The 22,916-nt window shown below is 42.8% G+C and overlaps 1 long non-coding RNA gene across 4 annotated transcripts in view; it reads left to right on the top strand.

Moving 5' to 3' along the window:
* The window catches only part of LOC110340636, a 30,811-nt gene extending 9,154 nt beyond the window's left edge, over positions 1-21,657 (top strand). Inside the window, exons 1-5 of one of the 4 annotated variants that reach the window (XR_005877424.1) lie at positions 11,114-11,131; positions 12,335-12,628; positions 14,360-14,428; positions 15,329-15,403; positions 21,351-21,657. This is a non-coding gene — a long non-coding RNA (uncharacterized LOC110340636). Of the gene's footprint in view, positions 1-11,113; positions 11,132-12,334; positions 12,629-14,216; positions 14,429-15,328; positions 15,404-21,350 lie in introns of those variants that run through there. The other 3 variants (XR_005877423.1, XR_002382435.2, XR_005877422.1) reach the window with 3 other exon arrangements.
* Positions 21,658-22,916: the final 1,259 nt, after the last annotated feature.

Genomic DNA, 22,916 nt, shown 5'->3' with positions numbered 1-22,916 from the left:
GCAAAAGGAGAGATCCACAGTAAGACAAGAAGCCAGAAAAGGTACATTGGGGGTTAACCTCCCTCTTGTTCCTGCGAGAACTCTGAGACTCACAGGTCTGGGAGAAAGACCTCAAACCCTCCTGAGGACAGGGCTCCTCCTAATGACCTAGTTATCAGGACTCTCTTCTTAAAGGTCCATGCCACTTGCTAAGATTGTCTCCTTATGGAGTAAGTTCCCAATGCATGAGCCAATGCATGTGGGCGGGGAGGCAAAACACATATAAACTACGGAAAGTTGAAAAATGGAGTTCATTATGGCCTTGCTCCTCAATAGGACTTGCAGCATCAGCACCTGTAGTTGCTGGTAGCAAATGCAGAATTCACATGGAATCAGCATTTTCACATAATTCTCAGGGTGCCAGTTTAAGTGCGAGACATTGTCCAGTGTTCCAGATGAAGGGCTCTTGAGAGTGAGTGTCAGATGCTTACACACACTTCTGGACGTTCTACCCAAGGCTCCAGTGTTTGCTACAACGCAGTAACTGACTGTGGAGGCCCAAGGGCGTTAGGGATGCTTCACTGAGAATCCCTGTATGTGGACTAAATACCCGTTTCCTCCCCAGATCAAAAGTTGGCATTTATATGGAATAGTCCTCCTTGGTCATCTGTATTTTCTTCTTGTATGAATAGTAGTCAGCAGATTAGTTTCTACAAGTGAGTACAAAAGATTTTGATATTGTGACATTTCCTAGCAAAAAGTACACCCATTTGCATTTCTGCTGACAGTCTTGAGAACACATGTTTTCATGCCTTTGCCATTGCTTCTTAGTTTTAAAAACTTTGGCATTTGAGTGCACACAAAAATTATATGTATTAATTCAAATTTACGTTATTGAAAGATTGTTCTGGGCATGGTGGCTTATACCTTTAATTATAGCACCTAGGAGACATCAGCCTAATGAAGATTGGTGTGAATTGGAGACTATCTTGAGTTTGTAGGGATTTTCTACTATTAAAAAATTGACCCTGTTTCAAAAAAATTACAAGAAAGAAAGTTGGATTTTTCATTTTAGCTCCATTTGTTATTTTTTCCTATAATTTAATCACACACTTTACTTTTTCAACAAGATGGTTGGGTTTTTATTGCTGATAAAATACCACGAGCAAAAGCAACTCAGAGAGGAAAGGATTTTTTTTTTAGAGTTTTTTTTTTAATTTTATTTTCCAGTTTAAATTTAGATAAGAATCAAGGTTGCTTCACAAGTCAGTTCCAGGTCCCTCTCCCATTCCCTCCCTTCCTCCCGTGCCCTTCCCCCCTCCCCGTTATCCCCTCATTTCTCCAGGGAGGGTGAGGCCCTCCATGGGGGTGTCCATAGTGTGTCATTTCATATAGGGCAGGGCCTAGACCCTTTCCCAAGAGTTCAGGGTGAGAGTGCACCTCACATTGTTCTATGGGAGTCCGAAGTCCGTGTGTATACTTGGGATGGGTACTGATCTGCTGCCCAAGGCTCAATAGAATCCCTAGGCCTCTTCACTGACACCCAGATTCAGGGGGTCTTGATCAGTCCCATGCTGGCTTCCCAGGCTAATGCCTGGGATTCAAGAGTTAACCTTTGTCTGGTCAGCTGTTTCTGGGGGTTAGACCAGCCCAGTCTTAATCCCCAGTAACAGAGAGGGAGAGGAAAGGATTTATTTTAGTTTCTAGCATATAGGAAGTCCATCATCCGGGGAAGTCAGGCCAGGAACCTGGAGGCAGGAATGGAAGTAGAGACCACGGAAGAAGGCTGCTTACTGGCTTGCCACCCATGGTTTGCTCAACTTGCTTTCTTATACCGCCAAGCACCACTTGTCCAGGAGTGACCCTGTCCACAGTCAATCACTAATCAAGAAAACTCACCACAGGATTTCCCACAGACATTTTCCTAAGTAAGATTCTTCCCAGATGATCCTATCTTGTGTCAACTTGACATAAAAACTAGCCAGCACAATCAAACTCTTGTCAATTTGACACATACACACTTCACTTACTAAGCCATAACCTTTCCTTTTTTTTCTTGTCCCCAAGATCCACGTTAATATTAATATAAAAATGTCAACTTTTAAGAGTCCCACAGTCTTTAAAAATCCAGGCTTTTAAAAAATTACCCAAAGTCTTGAAAGTATTCGAAATCTCTCTAAAACTCTAAAGTCTCTCCAAAACTCTGAAATCTCTTTAAAATTTCAGTCTCTCAAATGTGGGAAAATAAGTTACATACATACTTTCTTATTCCAAGAGGGAAGAACCAGAGTGTAGGCAAAACCAAAGTCCACCAGTGTCAAATTTCTGGAACTCACGATCTTCTGGGCTCCGAAGGGCTTGGCAGCAGCACTTCGCTGGCTCTGCCTGCTGCAGCACACACAGCTGTCTTCTAGGCTAAGGCAGGCTCCACTCCATGGCTGCTTCTGTTCTTGGTGGCCGTCCCAAGGTACTGGCATCTCCAGAATGCTGGAGTCTTGGTTACAACTGAACTACACCTGAGACAAAAAGTCACATGGTACCAACTCTCGGTTTCTCTCCACAACCCCTTCAATCCTGGGTTTTTCAGGGTTGCTGAGGCTGTACCTTCACCAATGCCCTCTTCTGGTCTCTCAAAGCGTTGAGTCTCAGCTGCTCTCCACGAAAACTCTTACACATTACTAAGTTTCACTGTCAGAATAATGCATAATCCTTCCCCAGGGGAGCCTATCTTGCAGCAACTTACATCCTCCTGTGATGATGGCATCAAAACCCTCATCAGAAGGCTGCCCTGGTGTCCTGATCACCTCTAAAAGGTTAACAGCTTGCCACTGTCACACATGAGCAGTGAGGCACATTTGAGGCAGAGGAGGCCATCACACAGATTTATCAGACCCCTTGCAGCTTCCAGGCTCCAGGTTCTCCTATTTGTTTAAAAGATTCACTGTGAAAGCAGTCTCTTAATTTACATTAAAAAATTAAATCTGTGTTTCAAGAAGGCCAAATTTGATTAAAAGAAGAAGCCACACTACTTGTTTCCCCCCAAGTGGTTGACAGATCGTCCCCACAGATGGCCCCATCTGACACAGATTTTCCTCCACTGCTTTGAAATGTCATCTTTAAAATAATATATGGAATTTTCATATGTACTTGGGTTTATTATGTATTTTAATTTCTTTTGTCTGTCTGCCAATTTTCAAGTTTCTTTTAAATAATTATTATTGTAGTTTCACCATTTGTTTCAATGTTTCTTAGTCTTAACTTACCTACTCTGTTTTTCTCTTTTCTTCAAGAAGTTTCTTTGGCTGTTTGGAATATTCTTTTAGGAAATAAAAATAGCCCTAACACTCATGTCTGTGCTCTGTGCCAGGTGCTGTCAGAAACACTTTCATGTGTTAATTAATTCAGTCTTTTATTACAAGAGCTTTTATTAATTCTGCTACACATCTGAGGAAATTGGTAGTGATGTTTGTAAGGTTATTGAAAAAGAAGGGCTGGAGAAATGGCTCAGCAGTTAGGAGGACCTGGGTTTGAACCCCAGCACCCACAGCCAACTAACTCCAGTTCCAAGGGGCCCAATTCTTATGGTCTTTGGGGACACTGAGTACACATATACTGATACTGCACAGATAAACATGCAGGCAAAATACCCATGTACCTAAAATACAATTAAACAAAACAGAAAGTAAAATGAAATAAAGACAGACAGACAAGGGTGTCAGCAACCAGCAGCTTTATTGTGGAAGAGGTCTGCAAAGGGGCACCATAGTGCCCACCGTCTATTTCCAAGTGGACAGAGAGGGGGAAGGGGACTGGAAAACCAGGGAAGTAAGATGAGTAGTCAATTTATGAGTATGTCAGGTACTCATAAAAACTCATTACCGGGAGGGAAGATTCCAGAAAAGCAAGTTACTGTAGTTGTGGGAGCCAGATTACTTTAGTGTGAGGAACTGTCATTGTATGAGGGAAATGGAGCTCTCCACAGCGTGTGACCGTGGTTCCCCAGGGCAAAGCAGCCACCTACGTGTGCCCAGCAGAACTCACTGACTTTCTTGGTTTGTTTTTTCTTTTTGTTCTCCATCAGCAGTACTGGAGACTGAGGCTATGACCTTATGCATGTGAAGTGAGGGCTGTGTCACTAAACTATGGCTTTATCCCTCTTTCTATTTCGAGTAGGACTGTACCATGTGGGTGCTGGGTCCTCCTTCTGCAAGAGCAGCATCTGCTCTAAGTCACCAAACCACCTCTCTTGCTGCCATTCAAATCTTTGTATCTCCTATAGTTTTGTTTTGGTTTGTTTTACATTATTATGAGAGATCTTGCCATTGTCCTCTAGGCTTCTTAGTGGGTCATGTACACTTCTTGTCATGAACCACAATATTGCTATTGTGAGTGAAATATTTTCTTTCATCATCATTATTTTTTAACTGTAGTTTCCATTTAATTAGAGAAAAACCTCTTTTATGCTAATTTCATAATTAGCCAACTCACTAAAGTCTCAAATTGTTTCTAAGGACATTTGTAGTCTGTCTTTCCAATAGCAGGGCATGCTCACAGTAGCCACAAACTCTGATGACAAGGCCTCCTTTGTGTTGGATTTGCCATTCTGTCCTCCTTGTTGCTTGGGCTAGGGAAGGCATTTACAACTGTGGCAGATTACTTTAGTGTGAGTAGTAATGGCTGCCCTTGCTTGCTCCTTCCTGTAAAGGCAGCCCCATTCAGCATGGTACTGTGGGTGATAATGAGGCAATATCTTTGTTTACCCTCTTACTACACACTAAGTAAACCAAGGAATGGATTTTGCCAAATATCATTTCCTTGTTTATCCCTTCAAATATATGAGTTACAACACATTTCTTAATATTGAACCATTTAGTTAAATAACATGATTTTAATGAAGGTAGGTCTATTCTAATATTTAACTTAGAAGTGCATTTTTATATTCTCAAGAGTGGCTGGGTTGCAGAATATTTTCCCCTCTGCCCTATTAGCAGTTTCAGAACAGAGATTTTTGCCAAGAGACTCATTAGTATGAGCCAGTGAATGGTTTGCTCTGGCAGCGGACAGAGCCAGCCTTTGACAGTGTTCAGGGCTTCTTCAAGGGGCCAAGCTCCAGGACAGCAAAAAGATCAACAGGTTGGAAAGTACAAGATGGGAGAAAGTATTCAAAAAGTATATGCCTGACAACTCAATGGAAGAAGCAACACAAACCAGCTGCATTTAAATGGACTTGTCTTTAGCTCTGACCAAATCCTTGATACAAACAACTAAAAGAAAGAAAGGTTTAGTGAGCTCCTGGTGCCAGAGTCATCGAGGCAGCTCAGTGTGCTTCGTGCTGGCTCAGGAATCAGAACAAGGCAGATGCTGGCTCTCAGCTCTTCCCATTTTCCTCTCTTATTCTGCCTGGACCCTGTAGTCAGTCTTCCTATTTCCTGCCAGCTAACTCCCAAATCACAACACAGAGACATATTATTAATAATGAAAGCTTGACCGACAGTTTGGGATTGTTCCTAACTAGCTCTTATAACTTAAATTAATCCATATCTTTTAACCTACATTCTTTTACATGGCTCGGTTATCTTTGCTTTGTAATGCTTGCTCTGGGTCCCTGATGTCTCCACACTTTCTTCTTCCCAGCATCCTCTGTGCCTGGAAATCCTGCCTAGCCACTGGCTGTTCAGCTTTTTACTAAACCAATCATAGTGACATATCTTTACACAATGCAATCAAATATCCTGCAACAGGACCCTGAGCCAATAGGATAATGCTGCCCACACTTGCACATACTCAGAATGTGTCTTCCCCTACTCCTCAGTTAATCCTATCTGAAAACACCCTCACAGACACACCAAGAGTAAGCCTCACCAATGTCCTAGGTGATTTAAAATCTAGTCAAGTTATCCATAAAGACCAACTGTTTAACAAAACTTAATTAACATTTCCCAAAAGAAGACACACAGTGGCCAACAGGGCATATGAAACAGTGCCAACATCACTATCCATCCAGGAAATGGAAATCAAAACCATAGTGAGGCTGAATGCATATTATAAGAAATTCCCTAAAGATAAATATTGATGAGGATATCAAGAAAAGGAAACTTGAAAACTTTGTTGATAGAAACATAAATTAGTATAGCTGTTGTGGAAAAGTGTGAAAGTTCCACAAAAAGGCAAAGTTAGACCAGACCTCTGATCAGCAACCACCCCCGGCCACTACGTATACATCCTAAGGTGAACATAGCAGTCCAAGATATCTCTGAATTCCTGTGCAATATCATTCACAATGGCCAAGCCACAGCACACTTGAGTGTCTTTCAGTGAACAGGGGGGAAAACGAGTATGGTATGCATCTATAGCAGGATACTATTCAGCCAAAAAATGAAGCCCTGCTGTTTGTTGTGACATGGGTGAACCCAGAAGATACTATATCAACTAAAATAAGGCAGACACAGAAATAAAATATAATACATGCTGTCACTCACAGAGTCTCATTAAAACTTGAACTGTAGAAGCAAAGCAGGAAATGGAGGTTACTAGAGGGTGAGATATTGGGGTAGAGAAGAAAGATGAGATGTTGGCTGAAGACACACATGGGTGGGAGGAAAAAACTTCAAGGACAGACTGTTCTGCAGGACAGCCAGAGTTAATGACACCATACTTCAAAAGGGTAGACTACTTCAGGGCCACCATAGTTAATGATACCATGTTGAAGTCTTGAAAAAATGTAAAGAGAGTAGATAATATTTGTTTTACAAAAAAATCTACACAGTACAATGTATTTGTTAATTAGCAATATTACCATCCCACAATGAACTTCAAAATACCATGTTTCATATGATAAAATCACATGGTTATCCATACATTCCCCAGAGTGTTACTCTGTAGACTGTTATATAACATTTAAGTTGCCATTGTTGAGCTGGGAATGGTGGAACACACCTTAATCCCAGTACTTGACGGGCAGAGACAGGAAGATCTCTGTGAATTGAAGGCCAGCCTGGTCTACACAGTGAATTCCATGAGAACCAGGATGAGAAAGAAGTCTTTTTTATTTTTTAAATCGGGGCACTATATAATTGAAACTCACCACTACAAGACACACTTACACAGTTCATTTGTGTAGCTTATTGAGCTTTGATAACTGTGTCTATGAAAACCAGGACTGAGAACAGTTCCCACTATGTACTCAGCTCCAGGCCACCACTGTCTTCTTCCCATCACTAAATAATTGATGTGTGCAGGTTGTAAAACTTTCTTACTTTCCCAGCCATGTTTCTGAGATTTATCCATATTATGATGTTATTTCATATCTTTGCTAAATTGCACAGGAAACTAAGACATTTGGCAATCCAACAAGGTTGGAGAGTAAGAAGAGAGATCTAATAGGAAGTTCATGAGGTTAGTAGCTCCCATTTCCCCAGAAAATCTTGTTTCTCATCTGTGACTCTGTGCTCCTCAGAGAATGCCTGATTTTTCTGGGATTCAAGAAAACAATGAGTCTTGCTAGGGAGTGGGTGTGAGGTGGTGCAGATTCAGCGCCCACGGGCAGCAGTCTGGCTCCTTTCTGTGGGTTCCGCATCCTCTCCAGGGTCCGTGCTTTCTTTGTTTTCTTCTTTGTCTCACCCTCCTTTGTGAGTCTGGTTTACAGAAGTCTGATTTTGGCTTTGCTGATGAGGGTGTGTATGTTTTAAAATAATATCTTAAGTCTCTTTCAGTTTCCCAGGCTTAGAGACGAAAATATATAGAGACACCCTGAATAACAAATAATGACATGAACAATTGCTGTATCCCTTCACAAGCCTCTTCTACCTTACAGCTCTTGCTGCTGAACCGTTAGAATTTAGCCATAGACTGTGGCTTTGTAGAGATTGGAGAATGGTCTACAACAGCCATACTTTTCAGTTCTGAATGAGAGAGCATATGGCAAACCAAAGTAAAAGAATAAATAACAACAAGCAGGTGATAACTAAATTAATGGGTGCTCAAAACATCCAGTAGCAATTCACTGGAGAAGATGAGGCAGGCACCCTCGACAGAGGTTTGCAAGTAAACATCATCAAATTGGGTGCGCACAACATCCCCCAGACACCACCCGAGGAAGCTGAGGCTCACACCAGACCTTCCACTGAGTCTTTCTCCATGCTGAGCTCTCCATGGCCGAACTCACAGCTTCTGTCTTCCACTACAGACACGGTCATCTATTTTTTTTTCTCTTGAACTGTTTTGCATTTCTCTTCCTTCCCCACCACAGAGCTGGAATGGTAACCCTTCCCCAGGCAAGAGGATTTGGAGGACACCCTGAGACATGCATGCTTGGGTCTGAAGTGGGAGGGAGAGCGCAGGCCAGCTTCCACAGCCAGCTTCTCAGGGAACTCCAAAGCACATGGTCATTTAATCACATAATGTATAACTATTATCAATGACTTGTTGTTTGACATTTAAAACAAAAGTGTGACAGTTGCACTGTTTTCAGAGAAAACCAAGAGACTTTTAAAGACTTTATTGTTTAATGGCCAAGCTTCCTCCTCTCCTGAACTATTCAATCCACCATCTTGTCTTTGGGGGGCCATTTCCATGGGTCTGAGGCATTGGCATCTTGATGTGGTCATGCTCATGTCAACAACACGCATTCACTCAGGATTTCAGGGGTCCCCACAGTCTGTTTATTCTTTGCATAACATATATATAACATCGTCAGCTGTGGGGATGGAACCTGTGGTCTTGAGCTCAGCAGGCCAGCACTGCCACTGAGCTATACCTCGTACTCATTTTACTTTTGATTTTGAAACAACCAGGCCTTGATCTTACTCTGAAGTCCACATAGGGCTTAAACTTGAGGTCCTCTGTCTCACTCACCAGAATGTAGTCCAGGCTTAACTGGTGTGTGTGTGTGTGTGTGTGTGTGTGTGTGTGTGTGTGTGTGTGTGTGTGCGCGCGCGCGCGCGCGAGCGTGGGTGCACGCGTGCGCACACGCACATGCACATACATGCAATATGTTATATGGAGTCAAGGAATGATTTTCAGAAGGAAGTTATTTCTCATTTTCCACCTTGTCGAGGGAGGGTCTCTCTTACTGTGTGTGCTGCTGTGTTGAGTATTCTAGGCTAGCTGGCCTCCAGTGTCTGGGCCAGTCTCCTGTCTCTGCCTTCCATCTTGCATAGATGTTGCTGGGATCACAGATGGGTACCCCCCGCTCCCCGGGCTCAGTTGTCTGTGAGTTCCAGCATCACAGCCAGGTTACTGGGTTTGTATGGCTGGCCCCTCTCCCTGCTGCGAATCTCTCCAGCCCTCAATTTTCTTTTGAATAAAGTAGAATTCTTCCAGGATATCTGAGGCATGGACCTCCTTTTTCCCAGTGATGTTTTTAGAGTGAGACATAGCGACTTTTTATTGTTCTTTTTGAGGACGAATTTTTCTATGTTGTCCCAGTAGGCCTTGGTCTCCTAAGTGCCAGGATTACAGGTATGCACCGCACCCATCCATACCCAGCTGTAACTTTTAAAAATACAACATTGAAACATACAGTTAATGGCTCATTTTTGGCACAGATTTGCTCTGTTATGTCTTTGATCATAGGGTCTAGCCTGGCTATCTTTCTAGGGAAGAGCCTTGCTCTCTGGTGCTCTCAGGTCCCAGATTTTTATCTCTTGGGTCTCCTCTCTCTCATGTTTTCATCTCTATTGTCTTCTCTGCATTTGAGAATCAAGATGTGAATTCGGCCCAGTGTCAGGGTGTGAGATAAGTGAGGGCCTTCATGACACCCAGATCCTGATGGGTGTCTGGAACCACAAGTTTGACTTGTCAGGGTGGCATACCGGGCAGGTCCAAACAAGTGCCCGTCCTTGTGCAAGGCCCTGGAGCTTCCCGGAGCAGTCCACCTACCTCCTTTTCCACAGGAAGAAGGCCTCAGAGGCCAGGTTTGCTGGGCCAGTGAAGACGCACGCACGCACGCACATGTGCTTCATCCCAAACTCCAGCTTCGCTGCCGCTTCCCCCTTCTCGGGAGCTGCCTCACCTGCCTTTCTGTTCTCCTGGCTGTTGGGAATCCCACTGTCCTTTTGTCATATCCCCTTCAGAATGGGGTTCCATGAGGCCAAAATGGCACTTGTTGGATTTGCTCAGCCAGCTTTCTGGGACTGCATGAGGCTATCTGTCTTAGGGTTACTGTGAAAAGACACCATGACTACGACAACTCTCACAAAGAAAACATTTAATTGGGGTGGCTGGCTTACAGTTTCAGAGGGTCAGTCCATTCTCATCATGACTGGGAGTGTGGTGGCTTGCAGGCAGACGTGGTACTGGAGCTGAAAGTGATTCATCTTGCAGGAAGTGGACTGACAGTCACACTGGGGGAATCTTGAACAAAAGATACCTCAAAGCTGGTGTCCCCACAGTGACACACTTCCTACGACAAGGCCACACCTAGTAGTGTCACTCCCTTTGGGGGCCATTTTCTTTCAAACCACCGCACTAAGCTTAGGAACTGTGACTGCGTGAGATTTCCCCAGGGTGTGTGCTGCCCCTTGGGGCTGGAGTTGCTGTGAGGCTCACACAGCCACGGACACTCAAACAGGCCTGTCTGCTTAGTCTACTCCTGCCAGGCACGCCTGGTGAGCAATCACTGAGACTCCTGTGGCTCCTCCGCCAAGCCTAGGCCCCAGTGGGGATCTCGGCACTCTCTCTAGGTGGGGGAATCTACAAGTTCACCACACACTGCAGTGTGGCCACGGAAATGTCTGTTTTGCAGGCAGTTTTGCTCTTCAGAAGGGGTTGTTTTACTGACTACTTTTATGCATTATAAGTTTGATTAATTTGCTTTATTACTCCCCTCAAAGACTCTGGCAACCTGTGTTCCCACCAAGAATGTGTGGGTTGTGTCTTTGACATTATATCTAAAAATCATCATCAGACCCAGGGGTATATAGATTTGTTTGTTTGCTTGTTTCTGTTTTCCTCAAAAAGATTAAAGATTTTGGGGGATTTAAAATTTTAATTATTTGAATAAATGTATATCTGTTTACATGCAGGTTCCCTTGGAGGCCAGAAGAGGGTGTCACATATCCTAGGGCTGGAGTTCCAGGCAGTTGTGGGTGCTGGGAGCGGAACTCAGGGCCTCTGAAGGGCAACGGATGCTCTTAACCAGGAAGTCATCTTGGTAGTTAGAATTTTGACTTTCTATTTAGGTCTACAGTCCATTTGGGTTAACTTCTGTGTACTGTGGACATCTGGGCTACATTCTTTTCTGATGTGGCAAAGGTTAGCAGTTCTGCTGACGGCCTCTCCACCTTTCTCAAATGTCAGTTCACTGTGGTGGTCTGTCCGCAATACCCTGTTTCTCAGTGTGTCAGTTCTTCCTCTGGCATTGGTTATACATGCCAGGCTCACTAGACCACCAGCTCCAGAGAGTTTCCTCTGAACCTCCTATCTGAGTGTAGGGGCACTGGGATTATATAATCATGGGCTGCCCTATCTGTCATCCCATGGGTTCTGGGGATTTGAACTCAGGCCCTCATGCTTGCCTGGCAAGTGCTTTACCCCTGATTTCTAGGCTTTCATAACAGAGGAGTTGAAAATCGTTGAATGCTTTCTGCCTTTATGGGAATGATCTTATGGATTTCCCTATCCAGTTGGTAATATGATAAATAGCATGATTTGCATATATTGAATTAATTTTATATTATTAGAAAAGACCTCCTTTGACTATGAAGTATTTTGTTAGATTTATTTTTATTATCTTAAGTGTGTGTGTGTGTGTGTGTGTGTGTGTGTGTGTGTGTGTGTATGTGTGTGTGTATACACATGAATGAATGAAAGTGCCTAGAGGTTGGAGGTATCAGATCTGCCTGGAGCTGGAGTTACAGACAGTTGTAAGCTGCCTAATGTGGGTGTTAGGAACTGAACTCAGGTCCTCTGGAAGATCAGTGTGCGCTTTTAACCACTGAGCCATCTTCTCCTCAATCACCAACTTACAGTATTTCTAGTTCCAGCTTACATCCATGTTTTGATCTTTATCTGTATTTATGTTCATTTTTAATACTTTTTGAAACAGGCCTTACTTTGTAGTAAGGCTGCCTAGAACATACTAAGTAGCTGAGGCTAACATTGGTCCTGTCCTGTCATACTTGACCACACCCAGTTTATTTTTAATGTTTTAAGTATTTACTTATTTGGTGTGAGGGGGTTTGGAGAACGACTTGGGGGTGTTGATGGGGTCTGTGGTGTGAAGCCACACAAGCTCTCCACCTGCCTTCATAGCTGTGGCCCTTCCAGGCAGAGTGAGGCGTGTCACTCCCACCCTAGTTTGTACGCAAACTTCCTCAGCTCACCAAAACAGTAATGGAAGTGCTCTTGCCCACAGATCCATCCTAATGGCTTGCATTCTGGTTAAGAAAACCCTGAGAGCTCCATCTCCGAGGTCCTGGTGTCTTTGCAAAAGAGATCAGGAAACCACTCATCCCGTGACCCCAGCTGTCTGGTGGCTCTGAGAAGTCAGTTGTCTTCCATCTGGACAGCTTTTTCCCTCAAGTACCTTCCTTCATTAAGAGCTCCCGGTATTTAGAGTTCGTAAGAAGCTGCTGGAATGGATGAAAAACTGTTCACCATCAGATCAGAGAACTGTGTATACATGCTTTTTGGCTGAACCCCAGTGATGGTGAGGAGCTAGCACCTTCTTTAGCCACTAAGCAATGAGCTCTGTGTTCTACCACTTTTCTTAAAATCATTAAGATATTAACAAGTGAGTGTTAGTTAAGTAAGCACCCGGGTTTTGCTTGGTGAATGAGGGCAGGGTTGAGGACACATGAATGGCAGTAATTATGACGGTGAATAAACAAAACAGGACAAGACACCCAAGCTCAGTAAGCCAGGGTCTGAGGTGGTGGCAGGAGGTAAACAGGTAAAAGGTAAACCAGATGTGGCATGACCTGTAATCCCAGTATGATTGCTGTGGGCTGTGAGTTTGAGGTTATCCTTGGCTAAATAGTGAGTGTCAAGCTAGGGCTCCAGGTGCCCTGCCCCCTTGTCCCACAAAGCAAAGAAAGAAAAAAAAAGCAAAAGAGATATGCTTGTGATGCTAGCTGCCCAGGAGGCTGAGGTAGCTGGGTCATGAGTTCAAGGCCTGCCTGGGCTACACACTGTCTCAAAATAAAAAGTAAAGGCCTTTGAGAATATAGCTCAGTGGTAGAGTGCTTGCCTGGCAAGGTCCCAGGTTCCACAAAACCCCAGACAGCAAACAAGCCAGCCTTCTGACGTCCATAGAACCACAGAATGCACACACGCTTGCACTCCTCCCTTTCTCCGCTCACGTACACACTCATACCCACACATTAACTTGGATTGTGCTGAACATTCAGACCTGTTTCTTGCCTGTATCTCCTTAACATCAGAGTATAGCAACTACTTTCATTGTATTAGGTATTAAATAATGATTTGAACTGATACACTTTGCCATTTACATAAGGGACTTGAGCACATGTGCTTGTGATGTCTGTGTGGGACCCAGAAATGAAGTTGCCCAGGAATGAGTGTACTGTCCTGCAAAAGCTTTGACAAAAATCCTCACTCTTCAGCTGATGTCCCCAAGTTTCCACAATGAGACTGATTTCCTGTTTTGTTGTTGTATTGTTTGTTTACTTTGTGTTTCGAAATGGGGTTTCTCCGTGTAGTCCTGGGGCTCCCAGAACTCAGTCCATAGGTCCCTGTTTTTGTTCTTACCTCTCCCTCTCCCCCAGGCAAACCCAGCGTGAATCCATCACCAACCCACAGCCTGCTTTCCCCTTTTCCCTCCTTGACATCTGTGTGTCTGGTGACCCTGGAATGCTCAACAGTGTGACCTCCTCTAACTAAAGCAACTACCCACCCTGAGGGCGGAGCTCCTGTGACAAATAATCAGTTTAGTGTTAAGGGTGAGGACTCCAAGTCCCTTTCTGGTATCTTTAATGGGAAGTTATTCCTCTCCTGTCAATAAGGCACATAGCAGCTACCACATAGAAATCATTGTGTCACCCATTCCAGCTGACAGTGGGACATTTCCTGTCTGCCTGTCTGCTTGTCTGCTGCAGTGTGTGTCTGCTTGTTTCACACAGCAGCTGGCAAAAGTCTATGAGGAATAAGATGAAATGGTTAAAACAAGCCACTGCCTTGGGTTTTCCGGTTGCCATAGACACCAAATTTTCTATTGTTAGTAACTCTGGTTTCTATGGTGAGCTGACACTTAGAGGGATAACCTTAGAAAGGCAAGAAAGATAATTGGATGTTGAGTGAAGGGGGGTAGGGAAGATTTGGGGAAGGCAGACAAATGGGAAATGGCTAAAAGAAAGACATTCCAATCTCCCCCTTCCCCCAGAAGACATTATATTTCACATTAGTTTGAATCTTGTTTTAGATCCGTTCCGTCTGTTCATGTCGAGGAGCAGATCATATGCAAGATCACAGTACCTTTACAAACGACCAGGTGAGTGTTAAGGTGAGGGGGGCGTCTCAGTAAGAAGTGTGTGAGAGCCTGCACTGGATGGCGATGTACCTTGAGTCCTGTCTAGGTGAGTGGGTGACACTCAGAATCAGTTGATGAAGGATAAGATAGGGTTGTTGGCGGCACGTGGGGAACTTGCTATGCCCTTTGTCGGGCATCCACAGGGCCGTCCTTTGCCAACACAAGGCTGCGGCCTTAGGAAAGGAGTGGTATATGGCTGGAACTTGGAATAGCCAAACCTGGGCTTAGCTGACTGTGATGTTTGAGGGCACAGTTTCCATACAAAAACCACATCTAATGCTTATTAAGTTTAGAGGATCAGTTTGGGTAAGCCATTAGAAGCCTCAGAGGACTCACTGGAAGCTATTGAATACATAGGGCAGGCGTGGCGGAGTTCCAAATGTGGAAGCTCTGTTGCTCTCTCCCAGGGAATCAGGGTCTGACACACTTCCAGCTCTAACATAAGACTGTTTGCAGAGTATTGCTAACCAAAGAAGCTCACAAGAGTGTCAGGGTCTAGATAGTCCTCACTGGGTTTTATTATGTCAGCTTGAACTCAGTCTCCAGGTCACTGACAATGCCACCAACAACACCCTTGCCTCCTCCCAACACCACATGGTTGGTCTTTCTGGTATGGCCACCCCAGAAGACTTAACCTTGAGCAGTTAGTCCATCTTAGACAAAAACAGACTACCACCATATTTGGCACAGATTGCCTCTCTGAAGCCCACCCAAAGGCCAGACCTCCTTTTGTGCAGGGCCAAACTCACTACATAGTCACACAGGAAGCTAGAAACAGAAAGTTAATTCACCTAGGGAAGAAGAAAGGTCCCTTGTCAGGAAGAACATGTGACTATGATTTCTCTCTCTCTTGCCTGACAGATCAGTCAAGTTTATGTCAACTGGCCCTCAAGCCTAGGAACTGAGACACAGAGATACATTGCCGAAAGTCTCACTGTAAGTCACCGTGTGGTTGCTGGGAATTGAACTCAGGACCTCTGAAAGACCAGCTAGTGTTCTTAACCACTGAACTATCTTTCCAGCCCTCCTCCCCATGAGAATCTCACTGTAAGGAAAGTTGTTCCTTACTGGTAATCCAAACAGCAGGGATAGCTGGATCCTTCTTTGTAAAAATTAATAAAACAAAAAGGATGAAGAAGCCAAATGTGATAACTAATAACTAATACCAGCTCTTAGAAGGGTGATGCAGGGAGATTGCTGTGAGTTTGAGGCCAGTTTTGGTAACATACTGTATTCTAGACCAGCCTAGACTACAGATTGAGACTGTGAATTGAAAAAAAATTGTAACACCCACTCTGAGTCTGGAAGCTAAGAAAGTATTTGATAACTAAGAGATGGGAAATTGAGATATACAGAAGGAAAGTCTTTTTGTTGGGGAAAAACAGGTAAAGAAGATGGAACAAGTTTCAAAAGTACCTACTAAGTATCCTCAGTATAACTAGGTACAGTCTTGAAGAATGCATGGTGGATGCTGTCCTAGTTGGCTCCTCTATTTCTGAGATAAACAGTCCAACCAAAAGCAACTTGAGGAGGAGGGGAAATCAGGACAGGAACACGAGCAGGAACTTGGGGGCAGGCATGGAGGCAGAGAGCACGGGGAGCACTGCTCTCATGCTTGCTCTCCATGGCTTGCTCAGCCTGCTTTCTTATACAACCCATGGTCACCAGCCCAAGGGGGTGCTTCCTGCAGTGGACTGAACCCTTCCACATCAATCATTTGTGAAAAAGTGCCCCACGACTAGTCTGCGAGCCAGCATGATGGATCCAATTCCTCAACCAGGTTACCTCTTCCCAAGTGATTCTTGTTTGTGTCTAGTTGACAAGAATTAACTGGCAAGGATTAAAATAAAGTAGGAATCATAAGGTAGATGGGGAATACATTCTCAAAACTAGAGGTGAAAGATAAATAAAGGTGTATTAGGGTTCTCCAGAGGAACAGAGCTTATAGAATGAATGAATATATAAAGGATATTTATTAGAATGGCTTACAGGCTGTGATCTAACTAGTTCAACAATGGCTATCTATTAATGGAAGGTCCAAGAATCCAGTGTTGTTCAGTCCTTGAGGTGTGGCTTCCACTCCACAAGCATGTCTAATATATCGGGCAAAAGCCTGGAGATTGAACTGAAAGACAAGATGTCTGGTCATTTGTGCTAAGAGAATGCACATGCACATCCTTATTGCAAGAGAATGCATGTGTGTGTCTTTATTACAAGTGCTGAGAGGTCTCTCTTTTATTGTAGAGAGGGAGCAGCCACATATACAGACTTACAGCACAATGGAAAAACCCCAGGTGGAAGAGATCATGTTTCGTGCTAGATGTTGATATTAGTGGGTAAAGGCCAGAGCAGTAAGCCAGGACTAGAAAACAGGATGCATTTGGACTGGAAGACAGGATGCACTTGTTGGCTGACAAGTGACTCACAGAGACCCTGTCGGGCCTGGGGCCCAACACTGAGGCTGGATGTCTTAGCTGGTCTTCAGTATACATCAGAATTCTGATGAAGTAGGTTCTAATGCTAGTGAATGGAATTTCCAGTGAGAGCAAGAACAAGCAGGCAAAGAGAAAGTTTCCTTCTTCCACATCTGTATATAGGCAGCCAGTGGAAGGTGTGGCCCAGGTTAAAGATGGATCTTCCCTGGGGCTGGAGAGATGGCTCAGCACTTAAAAGCACTGGTTGATCTTCCAGAGGACCTGGGTTCAATTCCCAGCACCCACATGGCAACTCACAGCTTTCTATAGCTCCAATTCCAGAGGATCTGACAACTTCACAGATATTCATGTAGGCAAAACACATAAATTTAAAATAAATAAATCTTTAAAAATATGACTCTTCCTACCTCAAAAGATCCAGATTAAAAGTGATTTTTTTCCCACTTCAAATGATTTAATCTATTTTGGTTGCTCTCTCTCCCCCCCCCTCTGTTTGGAGAACTCAAGCTTCCATGTTGCAAGTGACTTGCAGATAAGTCCATATGGGGAGGAGCTGACCAACTGCTGTATGAGAATCCAGAGTCACTAAAATTCTAATAATGGCACTCTAGTTAATGTCAAGAGAGCCTCTGACCAAGATCTATCCTGCTAAGCCACTCCTAGGTTCCTAGAGTGATGGGGAATATCCTTATATGTTTCTCTTACTGGCTGATGAATAAAGTTATTTTTGCCAATGGACAAGCAGGATGTATCCAGGCAGGAAGTATAGGCAGGGCTACCAGACTAGGAGAATTCTGGGAAGAGGAATGGAGAGCGAGTCACATGGGAGACACCATATAGATGTTGAGAGAGCAAGAGGTCCGGGCATTACTGGTAAGCTAAGACGATGTGGGGATACACAGATGAATAGAAATGGGTTAATAATTAAGAGAGAGCTAGATAATAAGAAGCCTGAGCCATTGGCCAAACATTTATAATTAACATAAGCCTCTGTGTGTTTATTTGGGACTAAATGACTGCGGGACCAGGCAGGACAGAAACTTCCATCCATACCAGAGAGATATTAAGTGTTCAGTTCTGTTTTAATTTGCTAAATTTGGAGATGATTTGTTATGGAGCAATAGATAACCAATACAGTGATGGGATGGAGGGTTGCAGAGGGAAGATTAGGAGAAAATTGGAGACTTTCAAGAGACTAGACCATGTGTCAGCACCCATGGAGGAATTCAACAGACAAAGAGGAAGGCTGCAGGTGCAGTATGGGGAAAGAACATGTAAGAGTGGGGTAGATCCTGGGAATGAGGGTGGAGGTGAAGTCCAGGGGCCAGGGGTGGGGCCTGACTTTTAGCAGGAGGAAGGGAGCTTTTTAAAGGTCTCAAGTTCTCATTTGTTTGATAGTGTATTTGAGTTTGAGATACCATGGAAGAGGCGATCTTAGTCAAAGAAACAAGTAATACAAGTACCAATGGGGTATTACAGGGTGTTACTGTGTTTTCTTGTCCCACCAGGTCCTGATGCCCTGGAACCCCAAGTAAACACACAGATGATACATTAATTATAAAACTGTTGACTGATGGCTAGGGCTTCTTATAGGCTATCTCTGTCTTAATTATGAACCCATTTCTATTAATCTATGTATTTCCACATGGTCTTGGCTTACTGGAGAAGGGTCCGGGCTTCCTACTCCTTTGTGGTTGACATCTCATCTCCTACCAGTGCCTCTCTGCCTACTTTTCCCAGAATCCTCCTAGTCTCCTAGTCCCACCTATCTTCCTGCCTCTATTGGCCACAGTGTTTTATCCATCAACCAATCAGAGACACATATATACAGAAGGACATTCCCCCATCAACAGGGAGGATAGATAAGATTAAAAGTGGTATGAGAATTAATATGGCTAACAAAAAGCAATTGTAGGAATATGATACAAAACTTTAAGCTTAAACACTGGAAAATTTAGTTAAATATGTTACCCAACATTTGGGAGGCGAGGGTCATCCTTACATAGTACATTCCAGGTTAGTCTGGGCTAACATGAGACTCTGGCTCAAAACAAACAAGCAAAATTGAGACTCCATATAAGAGTTTCTTTCTAAGATCAATTTTCCTCTAATGATCAATTTCTAGAACTTCTTTGTAGATAGAAAACTGAGAATAATAGTGGAAATAGGCATAGGGGTGGGATGTGTGTGTTTCATTAATTATTCCATTCAAACTCTAAAATTGCATTGTCTGTTCCAATAATAAACAATAGAATGATTAAGTGTGGCTATTTAAACCTAAATTGATTAAAGTAAGACTCAAAATTCAGAGCTGATTTCAAGTGCCTAGAAGTTGCATGTGACAAGTAGTTACCATGTTGGAGAGTATAGAATAGAATGTACAGAAGCATCCATGGCCTAGTGATATAGGATCAGAAGAGATCATTTTTATTCTGAGTCACATGTTTTCCAATGCATGACAAAGGCTGAGAATGCACCAGCTTGCTCTATTAAACTATGATCACTTTGATGCCAGAACACAGGGTTATGGTAGGTTTTAATGTCAACTTGCCACAAATAACATGAATAGGGAGCCTCATCTGAAGATGTGTCTTGATTACTTTGATTGATAGTGGGAAGGCCCACCCTGAATTGGGGGACCATACTATTGAGTCACTTAGCCTCAAGGACCAATGAACTTCTGGGTTCTCAGTTTCTCAGGTGTGAATTAGCTGTTGTTACTAGTTGAATGCTGACCAATAAATCCATAATCTCCCATTGGTTCTGTTCCTCAAGAGAATGATGATTAATGCATACAACGACATCGTGATAGTTCTAAGTCAGATTCTCTTATGAATAGATGTAGACATTCTGGAGCAACTCCAAGTGTTACAAATTCAGATGCTCATTCAGGAATGAGCCTAGAAGTCCAATGAAACTAACAACAGGATGCTAAACAGTAAAATGTATCATATCATCAGAGATGAGTAGAAAAATACGGCTGTCTTCATGCACAAGTAAATAAATTTGATAAAATTAGAGGCTAATATAAGTCAGTTGGTTTGCTAAATAAATAGGCTTATCAGAATGATGCTCCCAAATAGCCAAGTCATATTTAATGATGAATATTGCACACCTCCCAACTGAAATGTGGAATAAGGCAAGCCTAAGGCCTGAAGCCATTCCTATAATTTAATGCCACTCTAGAATGTCCAGCATCAGTAACCATTAAGAAGGACAAGGTAAGGAACAGAGTCAGAATATTAAGATTTGAGACTTGAGGGTGGGACAACAGTGGCCCATGCTTGGAACCCAAACATTCAGGATCAGAAGCAAGTCAAGAACCTCAAGTTTGAGGCTAGCCTTGGCAACATTACGCCAGATTTATGTGTCTCATTTCTCTGCTTTTTGTCATTGTCTCTGTTTGGCAGATTGAGGACCTGCTGCTGAGTGTAATTAGATTGGGGTACCTTTGATGCAAATAGCTGTAGTAATATTAAGGAGCACTATTGAAAGATTCCATTTCATCCAAACTTGTCTAGCTCTCAGTTCACAGCTGCCCTCAAATGGCATGAGCTGAGAAAGATACAGAGAAGGGCACCAGGAAACCTTACTCTTATGTCAAAGCATGTGATTTCTGCTTCTGGGACATCAAAGCATTACACAGTGTGCTGGCTTCTTGAAGCCAGGCTTTGGCAATAGCCATTGATAATAAAGTTCCCAGAAAGGAACCACATCATCAAATGGAACCTTCTACAAGTCTGATTGTGGCGATATATTATTTATTATTCATTAAAGCTTGCCTGAGGATCCAGAAAGTAAAGTCAGCCACAAGTCATAGGAACCAGCAGACACTGGATCAGTTGCTCTGTGCAGTGGAGAATGTCTTCCTCAGAGCAGACATGGGGACAGCTGCTTTTCTACTTTTTCTTCCTCTGAAGTCTAATGGGAAATGTCATTCTGTAAATATGCCTCTCTTATTGGTTGATGAATAAAGCACTGTTGGCCAATAGGGATGCAAAATAGGTGGGACTAGGAGTTGAGGATTCTGGGAAATGTAGTGAAGAGTAAAGGGTTGCCATGTGATCTCAGGATGAGAGGACACATGAGGCTGTGTCCTTGGTAAGATAAGTCCTTGTAAAAATATTATTAATTATGGGTTAATAATTAAATCAGAGCTAGCCAATGAGAAACCATAGCAAACGGCCAACAGCTTCATGATTAATATAGTGTCTCGTGTGTTATTTGGGGGCTGAGAAAGCGATCCTCCCCCCCGCAGCTGGTGGGGAGAATGCACGTTACAGAAGTCTTAAAAGCTCTTTGCTTCCTTCTTTCCTGCAAAACCCTGTTGCCTCCTCCCTTATGATGGGATTTTTGAGGTCTAAATAGATGAATTTAAACCATATATTCTTGCTTTGTGAAAAGCTGAAAACCAGATATTAAGTTTATCTTTGCTTTACACTTTGCAGTAGACAGAGCTCTTCTGATCCAAAGACCTCTGGGGATGGCCAGAGGGGAAAACAACCAGCTGAATCAACTGGTAGTGACAAGTTCCTGGTAAACAGCTGTATGGGACAAGCCAGCATTGCCTGATCTAGGGAGGAATCCCAGACTGACACCGGACCAACACAGGATGCCTGATCTAAGAATCTCTATTTATTTTATTTTTCATATCCTTGTAGACATAGAGCAAGCATATGACATATAATTTAGCTTCAATAAATTAAAAGAATAAAAGTTTTGGCTTAAAGTAACATTAAAAAAACATTTTCATTGGTAAAGACATCTTCTTTCTGCTAACTATATTCTTTTATTTTTGTTTTGTTTTGTTTTCTCAAGAAACAAGAGTTTCTCTGTGTAGTGTTGGCTGCCCTGGAAGTTGCTGTACAGTAGGCTGGCCTCACACTAAGAGATCTTTGGGTCTCAGGGATTAAAGTTATGCATCATTATACCTGCTGCTAATCATTTCTTAGCAGAAAGAAATCCCTAAGTCTGCATGACAAACCCCACTTTCTGATTCCTTGTGTTGCCTTTCTCACATCTTACAGAGATAGTGGCATAAATGCACAAAGTTCACGTAACTGCATCTTGTCTATGAAAATTGCATATTCTTTTTTTTTTTTTTTGGTTTTTACGAGACAGGGTTTCTCTGTATTGTTTTGGAGGCTATCGGTGAAAATTGCATATTCTGTGTGAAAATGCAGCCATTTTGCTTTTTCCAATAATTTTTATTGTATGCTAAATTATTTTTTCTAATTATTTTTGCATACCTAATTAAATACACATACGCATATTTATAAACCTGAGTATTTTGGTGATGTATTAAAGTCCTGATAAGCCGAGCAGTGGTGGAGCACGCCTTTAATCCCAGCACTCGGGAGGCAGAGTCAGGCGGATCTCTGTGAGTTTGAGGCGGGCTGGACCAAAAGCCTCCAAAACAATACAGAGAAACCCTGTCTCGTGAAAACCAATAAATAAATAAATAAATAAAGTCCTGATAAATGTTCACTGCCTTATAAACTTAAGTCCTCAGAACTTCTTAAAACCTAATAAATTGTTAGCCAGGTTGTGGTGGTGCACATCTTTAATCCCAGGACTCGGAAGCAGAGGCAGGTGGATCTCTGTGAGTCTGAAGACATCCTGGTCTATAGATTGAGTTCCAGAACAGCCAGAGCCACACAGAGGAACCCTGTCTTGAAAAACAAAGCAAAATAGTAAAGTGTTATCTTGGTTCTATTAGACATTTCTTAAAAACCTTAAAATGTTAATTATTTACATAATACAACATTCATTAGGGTAGTAAAGATAAAGATTTCACTTAGATGATAATTTGATGTTATAGTCATAGATTTTGATAAGGATTTCCTTCTAGAACAGGTTCTAAATTTAAAAATTAATTCAAATTGTATTTCATTTGCATAATAGTCATAAGTAATATAAAAATAATGTTTTCTTCTTCAAAATATGTCTAATGTAAAAAAGTTGTAAGGTTTTTACTAAGGCTGGGCTACATGTAAAATAATGGATACACATGT

This window comes from Mesocricetus auratus, unplaced genomic scaffold (genome assembly GCF_017639785.1).
Source record: "Mesocricetus auratus isolate SY011 unplaced genomic scaffold, BCM_Maur_2.0 Super-Scaffold_100004, whole genome shotgun sequence".
NCBI lineage: Eukaryota > Metazoa > Chordata > Mammalia > Rodentia > Cricetidae > Mesocricetus > Mesocricetus auratus.
This window is presented reverse-complemented; position numbering and strand designations above follow the sequence as displayed.